This window comes from Macaca thibetana, chromosome 13 (genome assembly GCF_024542745.1).
Source record: "Macaca thibetana thibetana isolate TM-01 chromosome 13, ASM2454274v1, whole genome shotgun sequence".
NCBI lineage: Eukaryota > Metazoa > Chordata > Mammalia > Primates > Cercopithecidae > Macaca > Macaca thibetana.
In genome coordinates, this window is record NC_065590.1 from 60712892 (window position 1) to 60732137 (window position 19246).

Genomic DNA, 19246 nt, shown 5'->3' on the forward strand with positions numbered 1-19246 from the left:
GTGTTAGCTGAGTCTCCTGAAAACAGAAGCTTGATTGGTGAATTCTTATCCATTCTGCTATTTTAAGTGCCATTATGTTTTAAGTGGAGCACTTATGCCATTTACATTCAATGTTTATGTTGAGATGTGAGGTACTATTCTATTCATCATGCTACTTGTTGCCTGAATACTTTTTTTCCATTGTATTATTGTTATATAGGTCCTGTAAGATTTATGCTTTAAGGAGGTTCTATTTGGGTGTTTTTCAAGGATTTGTTTCAAGATTAAGAGCTCCTTTTAGCAGTTCTTTAGTTTTGGCTTGGTAGTGGTGAATTCTCTCAGCATTTGTTTGTCTGGAAAAGACTGTACCTTTCCTTCATTTATGAAGCTTAGTTTCACTGGATACAAAATTCTTGGCTGATAATCGTCTTAAGGAGGCTAAAAACAGGACCCCAATCCTTTGTAGCTTGTAGGGTTTCTGCTGAGAAATGTGCTGTTAATCTGATAGCTTTTCCTTTATAGATTACCTGATGCTTTTGCTTCACAGCTCTTAAGATTCTTTCCTTCATCTTGACTTTACATAACCTGAAGCCTTTGTGCCTAGGTGATTATTTTTTGTGATGAATTTCCCAGATTTTTTTTTTTTTTTTTTTTGAGACGGAGTCTCGCTCTGTCACCCAGGCTGGAGTGCAGTGGCCGGATTTCAGCTCACTGCAAGCTCCGCCTCCCGGGTTCACGCCATTCTCCTGCCTCAGCCTCCGGAGTAGCTGGGACTACAGGCGCCCGCCACCTCGCCCGGCTAGTTTTTTTTGTATTTTTTAGTAGAGACGGGGTTTCACCGGGTTAGCCAGGATGGTCTCGATCTCCTGACCTTGTGATCTGCCCGTCTCGGCCTCCCAAAGTGCTGGGATTACAGGCTTGAGCCACCGCGCCCGGCCCCCAGATGTTTTTTGAGCTTCTTGTATTTGCATGTCTAGATCTCTAGCAAGGCTGTGGAAGTTTTCCTTGATTATTCCCTCAAATATGTTTTCCAAACTTTTAGATTTCTCTTTTTCCTCAGGAACACCAATTATTCTTAGGTTTGGACATGTAATATAGTCCAAACTTCTTGGAGGCTTTGTTCACTTTTTAAAATTCTTTTTTCTTTGTCTTGGGCAGATTGGGTTAATTCAAAAGCCTTGTCTTCGAGCTCTGAAGTTCTTTCTTCCACTTGTTCAATTCTGTTGCTGAGATTTTCCAGTGTATTTTGCATTTCTCTAAGAGTGTCCTTGATTTCCAAAAGTTGTAATTGTATTTTATTTTTTGCTGTCTATTTCACTGGAGATTTTTCTTTTCATATTCTGTATCATGTTTTTGATTTCTTTAAGTTGGACTTCACTTTTCTCTCATGCCTCATTGATTAACTTAATAAACAGCCTTCTGAATTCTGTTTCTGGCAATTCCAGATATTTCATCTTGGTTTGGATCCATTGCTGGTGAGCTGGTATCTTTTGGGGCGTTAAAGAACCTTGTTTTGTCATATTACCAGAATTGCTTTTCTGGTTCCTTCTCATTTGGGTAGACTATGTCAGAGGGAAAATCTGGGACTCAAGGGCTGCTGTTCAGATTCTTTTTTCCCACGGGATGCTCCCTTGATGTGGTGTTCTCCCTCTTCCTCTAGGAGTGGGGCTTCCCAAGAGCTGAACTGGATTTTTACTCTTCTGAGTCTAGCCACCCAGTAGAGCTATCACGCTCTGGGCACTGGGGAGTATCTGCAGAGTCCTGTGATGTGGTTCGTCTTTAAGTCTTTCAGCTGTGGAGACCAGCGCCTGCTCTGGTGGAGGCAGCAGGAGAGCAAAGTGGACTCTGTGGGGGTCCTTGATTGTGTTTTTGTTTAGTGTGCTGGTTTTGTGTTGGTTGCCTGCAGCGAGGAGGTGGCACTTTCAAGAGTGCATTGACTGCAGTTAGTTTTTTGTCGTCTCAGGGAGCCTGCATTGGTGATCTAATTCCTGCAAAGGGTTTGTGAATTCCCTTAGTTTTTCTGGTATATTCCTGCAGTAGTTCTTGGAGCAGTAATTCACGACGTGGTCGCCACGTGCTGCTTTGTCCATCTGAGTGGGAGCTGCAAGCTAGTCCTGCCTCTGTAATATACTTTGAAGTCAAGGAATGTGATGCCTTCAGCTTTGAACTTGTTGCTGAAGATTGCTTTGGCTATTTGGGATGTTTTGGGGTTCCATACAAATTTTAGAAGTGTTTTTTCTATTTCCGTGAAAAATGACATCAGAATTTTGATAGGGATTTTACGGAATCTGTGAATTGCTTTGGGTAGTGTATGGACATTTAAAAAATATTAATTCTAATCCACGAGTACAAGATCTCTTTCCATTTATTTGTGTCGTCTTTAATTTCTTTCATTAATGTTTTATAGTTTTCAGTATATAGATCTTTTACTTCCTTGGTTAAATTTATTCCTAAATATTTCATTTTTTAATGCTATTATGAGTGGGATTGTTTTCTTTTTTTTTTCAAATAGTTTGCTGTTAGTGTATGCTACACTACTGATTTTGTATCATGCAATTTTACTGAATTTGTTGATCAGTTCTAACAGTTTTTTTGTGTGTGAAATCCTTGCGGTTTTCTATATATGAGATATATATGCTATTTTCTATATATGCTGTTAGTGTATAAAAACACTACTGATTTTTGTATGTTGATTTTGTATCATGCAATTTTACTGAATTTGCTGATCAGTTCTAACTTTTTTTGTGTGAAATCCTTAGCGATTTGTATATATGAGATCATGTCATCAGCAATATGGCAGTTTCACTTCTTCCTTTCCTATTTGGATGCCTTTATTTCTTTTTCTTGCCTGATTGCTTTGGTTAGGACTTCTATTACTATATTGAATAGAAGTGGTGAGGGTGAACATCCTTCTGTTGTTCCTGATTATAGAGAAAAAGCTCTCAACTTTTCACTGTTGAGTATGATGTTAGCTGTGTGCTTGTCATATAGGGTCATTATTATGTTGTGGAATATTACTTGTACATTCTATAGCTAGTTTGTTGAGAGTTTTTATAATAAACGATGAAGTTTGTCAAATGATTTTTTTTGTATCTATTGAGATGATTATATGGGCTTTGTCCTTCTTTTATTAATATGGTGTGTCACATTTATTGACTTGCATATGTTGAATCATCCTTGCATCCCAGGAATGAATCTCACTTGATCACGGCGAATGATCTTTTTAATGTGCTATTGCAGTTTGCTGATACTTTGTTGAGAATTTTTACATATATGTTCATCTGGGTTCTTTTTCTAATCTTTAATGTGGATGCTGAGACCACTGAATTGAGACATTTTCTGTTTTCTAATAAGAGCATGTCAGTACTGTGAATTTCCTAAAACATTGCTTTCACTGTATCTCACAATTTTGATATGTTGTGTTTTCATTTCCCTCCAGTTAAAAATTACTTTCTAATTTGCTCTTCTTAAATTTCTTCTGCAATTCATGCCTCAGAATATTTAAGGATTTTCTAAATTTCATAGTTTCTTCTTGTGATTTCATAAGTTTTTGCTTTATGTATTTTGAAACTCTGTTATTAGGCTGTTAGGAAAAATTCAAACCATTATTCCTTTCATCTTATATCAACACAAGACTTCTCTGACCCCAAAATGTGTTGGGATTTCTCCCCACCAACAAATAAGCAATCAGTTCTGTAGTGGGTGCCAGCTGGGTATCCTCTAATTCAATTCTGACATTATTTACCTAGAGATAGTGTCAGATCCCCTGGTTGAGATCTCATTCCACAAAACTGCCCCTCCCTTTAGTCACCAGTCATAATTCATGGCCTCTAGAACTTATGACTAACCAGCTTTAAGTTGGGTTTCAAGTTCCATGACCCCCACTTTGGGCTTGATTAATTTGCTTAAGTGGCTCGGAAACTCAGGAAAACATGTTTACCAGTTTATTATAAAGGATATTACAAAGGCTACAGATGAAGAGATGCATAGGGCAAGGTATGGGAAGGGGCATGGACCTTCCATGCCCTCCCTGGGTATGCCAACTCTCAGGAAACTCCATATGTTCAGCTATCTGGAAGCTCCCTGAATGAACATTTGGACTTTTTATGGAGATTTCATTGGATAGGTGTGATTGATGACCATGTACAAATGTGAGTGGACTAAAAGGGTATGATCTAAATACAACAAAGCCTGTCTGTTCAGATTCTTCTTGGCGTCTCTGTGCAACATTCCTTCCTTCAAAATATGAGGCAGGACTCTTTCTGCAATGAGGCTTTTATGTTCCATACTCAGAGTTTTGCCTGGGGCAAGAGAAGATCAGAGAGAGAAATTCTTTTTACTGTAACAAGGGCTATGTCAATTATGAGCCAGGAGCCATGAACAAAAACCCACCTGTATCTGTATCTCATAATGTCACATAGGCCCATATACATTTAAGGATTATATCTTCTTGATGAATTTAACCTTTCCTATGAAATGCCCCTGTTTATTCCTTGTTTGCTCTGGTTAGTGTTAAATGTGTTCTTTCACTCTGTGTGCTCTGGTTAGTGTTATGTCTGTTCTTTACTTTTAACCTGTTTTTGTCTTTTTAAAGTGAATTTCTGATAGGCAAGATAGTTAGGCCTTGCGTTTTTATCCAATCTGACATTCTCGGTCATTGACCTGGAGGTATTTAGACCATTTACATTTAATATTAATGATATGATTTGATTTAATCTGCAATCTTGTCGTTTGTTTTCATTTCATTTGTCCTTTGTTCCCCTTTTCCTTTTCTTTTGCCTTCTTTTGGATTTATTGCCTATTTTTTATTCCGTTTTACTTTCTTTGTTAGATTATAGTTCTATCCATTTGTTTTATTTAGTGGTTGTTTTAGGCTTTATATTGTACATATTAACTTACAGTCTACAAGTAATACTTTATTGCTTTATACATAGTATTGAAAACTTACAACAGTTTACTTGTATTTCCCTTCTTCTGGCCTTTGTGCTATTCTTGTCATATATGTTAGTTTTATATCCATTGTAAGTTATTGGCTATTATTTTTGCTTTAGATAGTCAATTTTGTTTTCAAGACTCTAAACATAATACATTATTTTATATTTTCTCACATATTAATCCTTTCCAATGTTTATATATCTGGTATTTTCCTTCCATCTAAAAAATTTCATTTAATATATGTTTTCGTAATATGGCTCTGATGATAAAGAATAATTTCAGCTTTTGCATTTCTAAGAAGGTTTTTATTTTGTGTTTTTTTTGAAATACATTTTCATTAGATCTAGATTGCTAGATTGACAGGCTTCTTCCTCCCCCACCGCCTCCCCCCCCAAGAATTTTAAAGATTTTACTCCATTAATTACTAGCTGGCATTGTTTCCAATGAAAATTCTGATGTAATTCTTATCTTTGTTACTCTGTTACAGTGTATCATTTGTCTCTGCCTGATTTTAAGATTTTCTTTTTATTATTGGTTTTAAGTAATTTAATTATGATATTCTGAAGTGTAATGTCCTTGATGTTTCTTTTGCTTGGGGTTTGTGGAGACTTTTTGTGGACTTACAGTTTGCATCATTTTTGGAAAGTTTTGGCCATTGTTTCCTTAAATAATATTTTTGTTCTCCCCTTCCCTTTAATTACATGTAATTTGTTCACTTAGTTCACTGATGTTCTGTCCTCACCCCGTCTTTTCTTTCTGTTTCATTTTGGATACTTTCTATTGCTGTGTCTTTAAGCTCACGAGTCTTTTCCTTGGTAGGAAATAGTGTCTATTTATTCTATCCAGTGTTTATTTTATTTTAGATGTTGAGGTTTTTATTTTTAGGGTTTGATTTGAAGTTTTTTTTTCACTTGCTGTGTCTCTGCTTAACATATTCAATTTTTCCTCTACCAACTTGAACATATAGAATATAGTTATACTAATTATTTTGAAGATTTTTTCTGCCAATTTTATAATTTGTGCCATTTTCCTATGTTCCTATTGATTGATTTTTTTCCCTTATGTATCCTGTTTCCCTTCATGACTATTTAATTTCCTTTCCTGTTTCATTTCATATTTCCTGTTTCCTGTCATTTTTGTTTGCTTGTTTTTGTTTCGTTCAGAGACAGGGCTGTTGCCCAGGCTGGAGTGCAGTGGTTTGATCTTGGCTCACTGCAGCCTTGACCTCCTGGGCTCAAGCGATCCTCCCCTCCACCTCCCGAGTACCTGGGACTGCAGGCATGCACCACTGTAAAAAAAAAAAAAAAAAAAAAATTATTCTTGTAGAGATGAGGTCTCACTGTGTTGCCCATTGTGGTCTCGAATGCCTATGCTTACACAGTTCTTCTACCTTGACCTCCTGAAGTGCTGGGATTTGTAGGAGTGAGCCACAGGGCCTGGCCTCTGTTTTTTGTTTTTTTGTTTTTGTTTTTTTTAATTGAATGCCAAATATTATACATTTTACCTTTTCAGATTCTAGATATTTTTGTATTCCTCCAAATATTCTGAAATTTGGTTCTGGGATACAATTAAGTTTTTTGGAAACAGTATGATACTATTGAGTCTTTCTTTTAAGTTAGGTGTGACCATCATAATCTTTAGTCTAGGGTTATATTTCTCTATACTACTGAGGCAATATCTGAGTCCTTCACCTGGTATATCACGGATAATGAGGTTTTCTATTCTGGCTGCTGGAAATACAAACTGCTGCTGGTGCTGCGTGAGCTCCAGTGATTTGCTTTTTCTTTTTGAGTGGTCCTTTCCTTAGCACCAGGTAACTTCCTCACAGGAATGCATTGATTTGTTCCCAGCTGAAAAACCCACAGGGACCCTCTGCAGATCTTTGGATTTCTCTTCTATCCATAAACCAACTATGTGGTAGGTAGCATTTTTCTCATTTTACAAAGAAAAAGAGAGGTATATGTGCCCAGGGTGGCACAATTAGTAGAGAATAGAGTTGCTCTTCAAATCCTGACTGTTCTGGAGGCTGGCCTAACCACTCTGCTGTACTACCTATGTATGGTCATTCAATGGTTTCTAGGGCTCCCTTACCTCAGGTATGATTTTTGGGACTAAGCTCCTAAAAGCTCAGATAACAATTAACATGCAGTTTTACAAATCAAGGTCAACTGCTCCAAATTGTGCAGAACTTGGACCAATTTAATTGGTCCCTATTTTCTTGCTAGTAAATACAGTTTCACCTTGAGAAGATGTCTTATTCCCAAGCCATTTAAGAGCTACTCAGAATGTTGGAATCCTGTCCCTCTGCTTTTTATTTTTTATTTTTTTTTTAATTTTTCCTTTTTGATACAGGTTTTTACTGTCACCCAGGCTGTAGTGCAGTGCTGCAAACATAACTCACTGTAGCTTTTACCTCATGGGTTCAAGCAGTCCTCCCACCTCATCCTCCTGAATAGCTGGGGCTACAGGTGCACACCACCATGTCTGGCTATTTTTTTAAAAATAATTTTTAGTAGAGACAGGATCCCAGTATGTTGCCCAGGGTGGTCTCAAACTCCTGAGCTCAAGGTGATCCTCTGGCCCTGGCCCCGCAAAACGCTGGGATTACAGGTGTGAGTCACGACACTCAGCCTCCTTTTCTTTATTACTTCTACAGGCAGGATCCTGTCCCATGTAGCCTTGTTCTTTGTGGAAAAGGCAGCTCTCCACCCCCTCAAATACCAAGTTAGTTGACTGAGCATTGCTTCTAAAATGGATGTCAATTTTTGTGCATTGAATTGCAAGCTGGCATTTCTCAGTTCAGTTTTTTACAAGAGGTGCAGGCAGGCTCCAGACACAGCTTTCCCACTTCAGACTGCCATTGCCACACCTTTGGGGGAAGTCAGGGCAGGAGTATTAAGAACGGGGTCCTTGGCATTTGATTGAGGACAGGAATCAATTACAGGCTGAGCTGACTGAGCGCACAGTGGCCATGACTGAAGAAAGAGACCATCTGAATTGTTTAGCTGACAAGTTTAAAACTGGGTCCGATGCTGTATTGTCTTTTGTTTTGCTTGGTCTACCTGGATTCAAACCAAAAGCTTCTTGGGAGATGAATTTAATCACCATTCAGGAGAGAAATCACACGTTCCAGGAAAACTGATGCCTTACATATTGCCTGCCATATACATGACTGTAACTGTTCCATTCTTATCTATCTATACTGGCTGTTTAAAATCCCAAATATAGATATTATTTAATTATAAGTTATATAATTATAAATCAATAAAAATAAAATGATATAAATACTAAAAATAGTGAAACTATTTTGGGCACTGTTGTCAACATAATGTGATGTGCTTATCTGATGGTTTATTTTATGAAATGTCAAAATAACTTTGAGCTCAAAAGTCAACCTAAATCTGTAACTTTTGTTTGAAAATCATAATTTTAATGGCTGCCTATGACCTAGAATAGCTTTTGGCCAAATAACCACAAGTCTCTCCCTACCCCCAAGCACAGATATTTTTGTCAAAAATTTAAAGGAAATATCAATATTTGGCTGGGGAGTAAAGGCTGGTCTATTTGTTATTTGCATGGTGGGAATATTTCTCTTATTCTTATATTTTAAATCAGGAGCATATAAACTCTTGGCCCTATTTCTTCCTGCCCTTTTTGGGCTGTTCATTTCTGGGCTTGGCAGAGAAAATAACAGAGAAATTAGCTGCCCAAATATGTGATTTCTTTGTCTACCAGGTCTGGGTGTGAAGCAGGTGCTTCCAGGACATTCCTGGGTTGTCCAGGGTGCTCATGTGTAATCATCTGTCTACACGGTATAGCAACATCATTTCCTAGCATCCTGCTGGTTCCAACAACCTGGATCACTCTGTGTCTTTCCAGTTCTCTGTGATAGACACTGGCAGCTGGTGATATGTGGGGCTGACAGTTACCCCTGAAACTTGGCAATGAGGGGAACAAGGACATAGGCAGAGCCGTGCAGCCTGAGAGCTCTCAGAAGGAGGTTGGGAAGTGTGCTCTGGGGTCTCTCCAGCAGCAGATGCAGGTTCAGCAGAGCTGGAATTGGCCCAAAATAATGAATTGGTCCTCCTGGAACAAAAGCAGGGAAAGAACTGAGCTCACTTGGATGTCCCCGGTTGTGACAGGAGAGTCATTTAGGTCCATTAGAGCTCAGGAGTGTGTCATCTGTCTTATATCATGGGATATAAGAAAGTGGGGATCAGAGGAAAAAATCTGATGGTGAGCACCCAATAGGTCTACCCAGGTCTACCCAGGCGAGAGGAGACTCAATTCTGGGGAATGCATGTCATTCAGTTTTCTTTTGCAAGAGCATTCCTTAGTGTGTGTTTGGGTAACTGTTACCCGCCTGTAATGACATGTTTAGTGTCTGGCTTCTCTTTTAGGACCATACACTCAGTGAGGTAGGGCCTCGGTTGGTCTGGTTCTTAGATGGTTCGCCACTGCCCAGCAAAAGGTCTAATGGGCCATGACCAGAGAGGTATGCTGTGCCTTGGGGGCAGACTGCCTCAGCAAGAGACCTGTTTTTCCTGTGCTGTCTGCTTCCTGTGCGCTGATTTCACTCCTGTCTCACAGTGGCCATGCCCCATTCCTGGGTTGGTGACCCCTGACAGGAGTGAGCATTCTGGTCACTATTACTCATATACCCCACCCAATGTAAATGCATTTAGATGGGATTTTATAGATCTCTTCTGCACTGGATCAGCATCAGTTGATTACTAATAAGTATTTTCATCTCTGCATGAATGACAGACACCTCTTCCTGGTCAGTTAAGGCCAGACTATGATCATGGTAAATTTGCCAAGAAATGCCAAAGCAGTGTCACCTTCTGAGATCCCTTGGTGTTACCACCCTTTTGTCGCCTCATGTGTGACCCCCACCTGATTCAGTTCAAAGCTTTAACACAGCTAGAAGCCTCTGAAGGGAGCTATGAAGTATGCCAGCTGGGCATTTGGGCACCAGTGCCCTGGTGCCTGGTTCCAGTTCTCACTTGCCACTTCCCAACTGTGAGACTTTTGCAAATTTAGCAACCTCCCTGGGCTCAGTTTTTTCACGGGGATGATAACAGTTAATGGCCTCAGCGTAGGTAAGGGATTAAGTAAGTAAAGACATATAAGGACTCCACACAGGGCCTGGCACACTGGAAAGGCTCAGCGAGTGTTTGCTGTGATAATTCTCAAGCATTGCTATCTCTTGACTTGCTTTTTAATAGTCATCTTTTTTAGCAAGGCCCTGAACCTCCCCTCTTCACTACATGTGTTCATTCATCCATCCTTATGACCATCTTCATCTAATGGAGCCAGTGTGGCTACATCAACACAGCTGCACTTGTGTTTCTGGAACAGTAGGGAGGGTTCTGAGCCCCATGAGAGCAGGAGCAGGCCTATATTCCTTCACATCTGTATCCTCAGGGCCTGGAGCAGGGCTGGCCCTGAAGAGGTACTCAGGAATGTTTGGTAAAGAAACGTTCTCAGCGTTTGTTCTCCCAGCTGACCAGGAAGGTTCCACTTGATCCTGGGCACCCGTTCTGGGTAGAGCATGGGCTGTTGGCCAACACATGCTCAGCTGTGCCAAAGATGAGAGGAGCAGGGCACGTGCCTCGGGCAGCTCTGGCAGTGGCATTAAGATTCCTGTTTGCTGGGGATGTAGTGGGGAAGCTGATCATGGTGTTCCCACCACCACGGCTAGCTGGGAAGGCCTTGTCTCAGCTACCTCCATCCCTTGCTTCCTGGGCACCTGCATGGCGGAGGGGAGAGAGCAGTTCAGGTATGCCACAAGGTGAACTTATCTGCCTAAATGCATATTTGTCAAGAATTCTTGTCCAGCCAGAAAAATTCTTGTCAGGCTGAAGCGAAGTGATACCTGCTTTTTTTTTAAAAAAAGGTCTGCTTTAAATTTGTTGTGGCTTCCAAAAGAGTGGCTAGCATACTTCCATATGGGAGAAACTGGTATTCCATTAGATTAACTCATGCAACATTTTCTGAGAATCTACTGTGCCCCAGGTACTGGAGAAGCCACAGTGAGTAAAACCTAGCCCACCAGGCTGTGCCATATGGCCAGAAGAGCCCAGATGAGGAGGCTGTGGGTATTTCCAGTAGCAGGTGTGGGGTCAGGCTCATGGTCCTCTTAGCCTCTTCCAGTCCTGCTTGTCTGGAGTCTGTGTGATGTAGGGGCAAGAGCACTGAGAGGACATTTGAGAGGACATTGAAAGCCCTGAGTTCTGTCTCTTGTTCATGCTTCACCCGTTGAGTGTCTGACAAATGGTTTCTTCATCTGTAAATGAGGGAGCCACACTAGTTAAAGGTCTGGAAGGGCCCTTGAGGACACACATTCCATGTTCTGTGATCCCCGCTTCTCTGTGTGTGTTTTCTCTTTTTTCTCTCACCACACTGAGGCCAGACACTGCCCCTGCATGTGATGGAACCTAGTGGCAGAAGGAGAGTACGTGGAGGCTGGAATTGCTCCCTCTGTTGGCTCTCCCCAACCACCTGCCTGCTTAGCCTCTCCTCTTCCTCCGGTGAAAGTGCTGCAGCAATCTCGGCCCTTGGCACTCTCCTCAGGAATTTATGAAGCTCGTGATGTGAATGATGGAGCCGGCTAAGCCTCCTCTGCACTGACAGCTCAGCACAATGACCTGTTGAGTGCTGAGAGAAATGCCAGGTGCTTCAGGTGAATTTGGCTGGGATTGGGTGACTCAGGGAGTTGGCTCCCGAGTGTGTGTGCGCGTGTGTGTGTGTGTGTGTGTATGTGTATTCATGGGACCTCACTTGAGCCAATGACACACCCAGGCGGGACCTGGGCCAGCGGGTGTTGGGCCTGAGGTAAACGCCTGAGTCGCTTTTGTCAACAGATCCTAAGCCCTGTCCGCATGTGGACTGGGAACCATGACTGTGCCTCACAATAGCCCAGCAAGGGCTGGCATGCTTCCACTTAGCGTGGGTTTTGTCTCCCAAAGCTGAGCCTAATCCTTTCAGCCCTTGCCTCTGGACTCCTCTGGGGGAGGAAGGGAACGCTATCCTTGCCTCACCGGCTCAGGTGGTTGTGCAACTAGCTCCAGGCACCGGAGGAGGGCCAGGCCGCCTCTGTGCGCTATGTGGGCTGTGGGCAGGGCAGGTAGGCAAAAGGCCAAATTTTAGGGCTGGACTCCTTCCCTGTGGGCTGGGGAGAGGGCTGAGGAAGGCTCCTGCTGGATTCCGGGGTTGGGATGGGTTCCTGGCTGGTGGGACTTCTGCCTACCCACCACCCTCTGTGACAGCCCCTCTCTCCATGGTCCGGCCTTGCCTTCTTCCTCACTCTCTCACACTCCCTGCCAATCTCAGTCTCATCTCTCCTTTGGCTCGACAGAGAGCTTCCAGCCCAGGCCTCTCTGCTTAGCCCTAGATGCCCAGCCTCTGCCCTCAGATGTCTCCAAGTCAGCGTGGAGCCCAGAAAGGAGGGTGCAGGCTCTGAAAACCACATCATGGCTCTGCTTCTTACAGGGTTTTCAATCACATTACACTTCAGTTTTCTCATCTATAGATGTGGATGATAGCTGTGCCCTTCTCAAAGGTCCCACAATGTGGGATTTAAATGAAATAATTCTTTTTTTTTTTTTTTTTTTTTTTGAGACGGAGTCTTGCTCTGTCGCCCAGGCTGGAGTGCAGTGGCCGGATCTCAGCTCACTGCAAGCTCCGCCTCCCGGGTTCACGCCATTCTCCTGCCTCAGCCTCCGGAGTAGCTGGGACTACAGGCGCCCGCCACCTCGCCCGGCTAGTTTTTTTTTTTTTGTATTTTTTAGTAGAGACGGGGTTTCATCATGTTAGCTAGGATGGTCTTGATCTTGTGACCTCGTGATCCGCCCGTCTCGGCCTCCCAAAGTGCTGGGATTACAGGCTTGAGCCACCGCGCCCGGCCTAAATGAAATAATTCATATAAAGCTCCTAGATCTTTGCCTAGCACCTATTATTTTATCGTCTCTCTACTCCAGCCCCAAACCTGCTCGTGCTCCAGTCTTCCTGGTCCTGGTTCGTGGCTTAGTGGTTCACCCAGGCCACCCTGTGTCCTGCCCGTGCCCATATCTAGTCATCTCTAGGCCCCAGTCCTCACTGCCTCTCCATTCTTGTGGCCCTGTATTAGTTGAGGGCCTCTTTATTTCTCTCTTTTCTGTAGTAGTGAGTTCCTAGCTCCTGAGCCAGCTGCATGATACAGTCCCCAAATCTGATACAATCCTAATACAGTGGCCCAATCTGATCATTACAAAAAGGCGGCCAGGAGCTCTCTATCAACTCCAGAATCAAGTCCACAACCTCCAAGGTGTGCACAGCCTGGCGAGACCTGGCCTTTGCCCACCCTTCTGGCTTAATTCTCACCACACGCTTCCCTGTAGCAGCCATACCAAACCATGACCCACACTTCCATCTCCTTGCCTTTGTTCATGCTGTTCCTGCTTTCTGCTTTACATCTTTCCTGTATCCTTCTTTACCTGCTAGATGCCTGCTTTGCCATCAAGACAACAATCTTTTTTAAATTTAAATTTAAATTTAAATTTTTTTACCTTTTAGGTGTGGGGTACATGTGCACATTTGTTAGGTAAATTGCATGAAAGACAATCTTAATAAATACATTTATAGACCCAGTAGCCAGACGCTATACTAACTGTGATTTACATGTATTCATATAATCTTTTCAACAACCTCTTGGAGTGGGTACCATTTATAAATGAAGAATCTGAGGCACAGAGAGGTTGGTAAGTTGACTAAGCTCATAGAATTAGTAACTGGCAGAGCCTGGGTGCAAACCCATGCAGCCAGTGCTAGAACCTGCGCTTGACCGCTACACTCTGTCTCAAGCCCCTCGTAGGCACTGCCCTCCCACTGATGCCCACTTGGCCTCCCCGGGCACTGTTTGGTGCTTCCCTTCGGTGCTGGTGACTACTGTTGCCACAGCATTTGTTTGTCACAGTGCTTTTTCCGACGAACCTCTGGAGGGCAAGGACTGTGTTCTGTTCATTCTCACATCCTCATGGCCCACAGTGCTTGGCACCTGGTATGTGCGCAATAGATGTTTGTTAAACCAAAAGAGCTGGTGAATGAAGTGTCATCTGTAGGACTTGACAGAATGCTTTCTTGCTTCCATCAGCCTTTGGCCCTCTGTTTCCAACACTTATCCTTCCTGAAGCCTCACCCACCCTCACTCACCCTCACTCACCCTCACTCTCTTCCTTTGCTGGAAGCCTCTCTCTTGCACAAGGCTCATGTGTATATGGTTCCTTCCTTCCTTCCTTCCTTCCTTCCTTCCTTCCGTCCGTCCGTCCGTCCGTCCGTCCGTCCGTCCTTCCTTCCTTCCTTCCCTCCCTCCCTCCTTTTTCTTTTTCTTTTTTTTTCTTTTTTTTTTTTCCCCCAGAGTTTTGCGCTTGTTGCCCAGGCTGGAGTGTAGTGATACGATCTCGGCTCACTGCAACCTCCACCTCCCAGGTTCAAGCGATTCTTCTGCCTCAGCCTCCCAAGTAGCTGGGATTACAGGTGTCCGCCACCACAGCCAGCTAATTTTTTGTGTTTTTAGTAGAGACAGGGTTTCACCAGGTTGGCCAGGCTGGTCTCGAACTCTTGGTGGTCAGTTCTTGATTAGGTTTGTTGATGGCAGAGGAGCCATACATTGCCAGCAGGCTGGGGAGAAGCTCTGGCTCTTTTTTGTTTGGGAGAAGGCAGCTTAGTGGGTCAGATCACACCTTAATGCTCTTGCCCAGCTCGGGGAGGAAGGGAGAGTGCAGAAAGGTGTTGGGGGTAAGGGCAGGAGACACAACAGCAGTGCATCCTGTTGGGACATTCTTCTGTCACCACAGCCCCTTGCTTCCCAATTCAAATGATGAAGAGTATCAAGGAATCCCAATGCAGAACAAACAGCCACCCTGTCCCCATGACTGTAACCGATCCATACGCAGAACAAAGGAGATAGACCCAGGAAGGGCATTGTGAGACTGATGCCAACTTCCCACAGCATCCAGAGAGCTCCTCTCAGACTGATGACCTGGGTATCAGGGGTGTGGGCAAGAGTGGCAGTGGGGCAGGAGGGAGCTACTGCTGAAGGTCTTGTGCTGGTGCTAGGACTGGCAGATGGCACACCTGGTTTCACTGAGTCCTGAAAGCCTAGGAGCTGGGATATCGTGTCCACTGTACAGAGAAGGAAACTGAGCCAGGAGTCATTTTACCCATCAAGTGTCCACCCCAGAAAGTCTGGTGACTCTAATGCCAGTCACTGAAAATTTAGGACATGTCTCCTCCTCGTTTCAGTTTTCTGTCCCACCAAGTGGGTGTGTCCCCCGCCTCTGTCTCTCAGCTTCTGGAGGAATGGAATCCTGTGACATGTTTCGTTCCCAGATGCTTCTTGCAGCCTCTACCCAACACTGCTTATGGAAACTGAGGCTCAGAGAGGGCTCTGGAATATTCTTTCAGCCGCCTACATGTAGCCATTTTGGTGTGGTTGTGTCAAAATGACTTTACCCAGGTGCAAAACCACTGGTAACTTAAACTTCTTTTTAAGTTACCAAGTAGTATCTCCCAGGGATCTCTGTAAGCCATGTCACCCCCACCTGGTCTCTCCCTTTCCTCTTCCTCAACCCTGCCCTGACCCTGACTTTCCCAGCCCCTGCTTGATCTTCACATGATGATGAGGCAGGTGTGGGAAAGAAGAAAGCATTTGCATATTACTTGGTAACTTTTCAGGAGCTAAATTTTGGATGCATGTGCCTGCTGTTGTTTTGGTTTTAGGTGGCATTAAACTGTTCCAACATCGGTCCTGTGCCGGAGTGTTGCAGCTTGGGGAATTCCCTGGGGAGGCGCCGGTCTCCCTGCGTGGCTGGGGCTCCTTGGTCTCAGCATCAGATGGGGCTGGGGTATGAGGGGTGGGTGGGAAGTCTGTATTCTTGATGAGGGGAGAGGTGCTAGGAATCCCACTGGACACAGCTAGGCTCAGTGCACGTTGGGCAGGCTACCCCTGGGGCACAGGTGGGGACCTCAGCAAGTCCTGGAGGGAAAGCGCTTAGCTGGGCAGGTGTGAGCTTTGGACTGCATCTTTGCCACATGCTACCTGTGTGTTCTTCACCCAGTTCCTTACCCTCTGTGAGGCTGTCTCCTCATTCATAAAAAGGGGGATCATGAACCTTTCCCTTACATTGGCTGCAAGGGTTAAATGCCTATATGTTGCTAAAGCTATTTGCCCTTCAGGTCTCCTTAAGCCTTGGGCCTGTGATATCTCCACACTTACCCCATTTCCTGATACTTCTTTATCCTCCCTCACCTCTGCCCTCCAAGGATTGGCCTGATAGCAGTCAGAAGTCTTCCTTGTTTCCAAAAGGCTTTCTGGAGGAGAACGGTTGCCTAGGGATAAGGACGGAAGGAGGGAGTAATTACACAAGGACATGAGGAAACATTTTGGGGTGATGGAAATGTTCTGTATCTTAATTGTGGTAATGGTTTTATAGCTGTATACATATGTCAGAAGTGATTAATTTGTATACTTTAAGTGTGTGCAGTTCATTGAATTTCAATTATACCACAATAAATTTTGGGAAAAGATTAAAAAGATATTTCAGTTGAGCACAAAGGATGACAGTATACTTTCATGCTACATTCACATTTCATTGAATTACAAAAGAACATTAAAAAGAGGAGAGGGGGTTGTCAATAGTCATCTCAATAGATCACCACAGTTTATCTGCGCTGGGCCAGTAAGTGCTATAGTAACTCCTGAGCTCTGCAAGGACTGTTTTTCATTATATTCTTCACACCCAGCCCACATCCTAGTGCATATCACTCATGCACAAAATTGATAGATGAATAATTGATTAATTGAGTGAATGAATGGATGTAGACATTTAAGAGAGCGACTGGATTCGAAACCAGCTCTTCTATCCCGAGCCTACTTTGAAGCAGGAGAACTTTATCAGTAGTTGCCTCTTGTTTCTCCCACCTCCAGTCTGCCCAGGGTGCCACCGGGACCTTATTGTGGTTGCCTCCTACCCCACTGCTGTCACCTGCAACCATACCCCCCACCCACCCCCTGCTTCCCCAGAAAACCTGCTTTTCCTGCGCACATCTCCTGGGGCCTTAGCTGCTATCTGATAGCTTCATCTGCACTTAGATAGGAGGGTGGTGGGGCTTGGGTGTGTTTACCTCCCAGGTAATGTGTTTTTCCATTCTGAAGGAATGCAGATCATAGGTAGTCTCTTCACCTGTGTAAGGAAAAGTTGGATGCTATGGCCTCTGAAACCCTGCCCTCTGGCATCCTATATGCTCTCACATCTGGACTCCACTGTAAGGCTAGGACTATGTTTCTGTTTTGATTAACAAGTTTATATTCTGACATGGTGCGAATTGCAAAGGGTGCAAGGGATCATCCTCCTCCTACCCTGAGGTTCCATCCCTTAGTGCATGCCAGAGAGGCCACCACGCCTGCTAGCTCCTTGTGTGCCCTTTCAGAGATGTCCTAACATATGTAAACCTAGAATGTGACTTCATGGATTTGGGCCAGATTTGGTTGACATTCATTTGTTTGTTTTAAACACTGGTATTTTCTTGTTTAAATGCACTGTGATTTTTTTCAGACAAGCCTTTAGATGTTTAGGCTTAAAAATGATGTGGCCATGAAAGGATGGAAATCCTTTTATGTGTATCTTTCTGCGTATGTGGAAGTATAACTGTAAATATCCAAGGTAGAATTGTTGGTTCAAAGGATATATATAGCGTTTCAGTTTGTGTAGATATGACCAATTTGCCTTTCAGAGATATTTAGTGTGTACTTCTACCACATATACGGTGCCTGTCTCACTACATACTCATCAATAATATTTTATCAACTTTTTTTCTATTGATAAAATTTTATTGAGGTATAAAATTCACACAGAAAAGCACAGAAATTGTAAGTATTTGACTAGATGAATTTTCCCAAAGTGAAACATATCTGTATAACCTTCTAGGTCAGAACTAGACTATTTACAGCATCCTAGAAGCCCTCCTCCTGTCCCTCTTTGTCACAACCCACCCTTTTGCCCAAAGATGACTAATATTTGACTTTTAATGGTCTAGGTTAGTTTTGCCTGTTCTGTTACATGAAATTTACACAATTTGTAATCTGTCGTTTCCGGTTTCTGACACAGCATATATGAAATTCATGCATGTTGTTGCAAGTGGCAGTAGTTCGTTTATGTTCATTGCTATAGCATATTCCATTTTACGAATAGATCATGACTTTTTTGTCCACTTTACTAGTGATGGACAATTGGGCTGTTTTTAGTCTGGGGTCATTGGAAATAATGCTGCTAGATGTGTTCTTAAACCTGTGTTTTGCAGGGCAAATGCACTCGTTTCTCTTGGGTATACACAGGAGTAGAATAACCGCGTAAGAGAGTATGCATACATTCAGTGTCCCTAAGTGGTTGTGCCAATTTTCACCTCCACCAGTAATATCTGAGAGCTCCAGTTGCTTCATGGCCTCTCTGGGACTTGGTACTTACGACAGTGTTTTTTCAACTGTAGCCATTCTAGTGGGTATGTAAGCGGTTTCTGATTGTGGTTTTAATTTTCATTCTCCTAATGACTACTGAGTTTAAGCACTACTTTTATTGGCCATAAAAACTTTGTGAAGTAACTATTTAAGTCTTGTGTTCATTTTTCTGTTGGGTCATTTGTCTTTTTTTTTCTTTTGTTGGGACTAATTTGAGAAGTTCTTTATATATCCTGGATATATGAATCCTTTGTTAGATGTAAATATTTCAAATATCATCTCCCATTCTGTGGATCATCTTTTCATATTCAAAAAGTCTTGCCTACTGAGGTCATGAAGGCATTCTCTTATGTTATCTTCTAGAAGTCTAATTTATTTTTCTCATTTTGATCTCTATTTGACCTGGACATTTTATATTTAGTGTGAAGTAGGAGTCAAGAATAATTTTTTTCCCATATGAATGTCCTATTGACTTAGTGCATTTATTGAAAAGACTGACCTTTCCTCTTTGCTTTGTGGTGTTACCTTTATCATACAGAGTGTCCATATATGAGTAGGTTAATTTCTGGGCTACTGATAATTTTTTAATAATGATAACAGTGATAGTTTTTTTCTTTTCTGTTTGGTGTATTCACCTATCCATACACAATACCACACTGTCAAAATTATTGTCATTTTAAAATAAGGTTTTGAATTTTATTGTTATTAATTAATGAAGAGACTGGATCTCACTATGTTGCCCAGGCCAGAGTGCAGTGGGCTGTTCACAGGTACCATAGTGCACTACAGTCTTGAACTCATGGACTGAAGCAATTCTCTCACTTCAACCTACAGGGT

General features: G+C 42.8%; 1 long non-coding RNA gene across 1 annotated transcript; it reads right to left on the bottom strand.

Annotated features, from left to right (window-relative positions):
- Nucleotides 1–779: 779 nt before the first annotated feature.
- On the bottom strand, nt 780–16868 carry LOC126934182 (uncharacterized). The gene is made up of 2 exons (XR_007718864.1): nt 16172–16868; nt 780–6202 (listed from the first exon to the last, which is right to left on the bottom strand). It is a non-coding gene; the product is annotated as an uncharacterized LOC126934182 (long non-coding RNA).
- Between the last annotated feature and the right edge of the window lie 2378 nt (nt 16869–19246).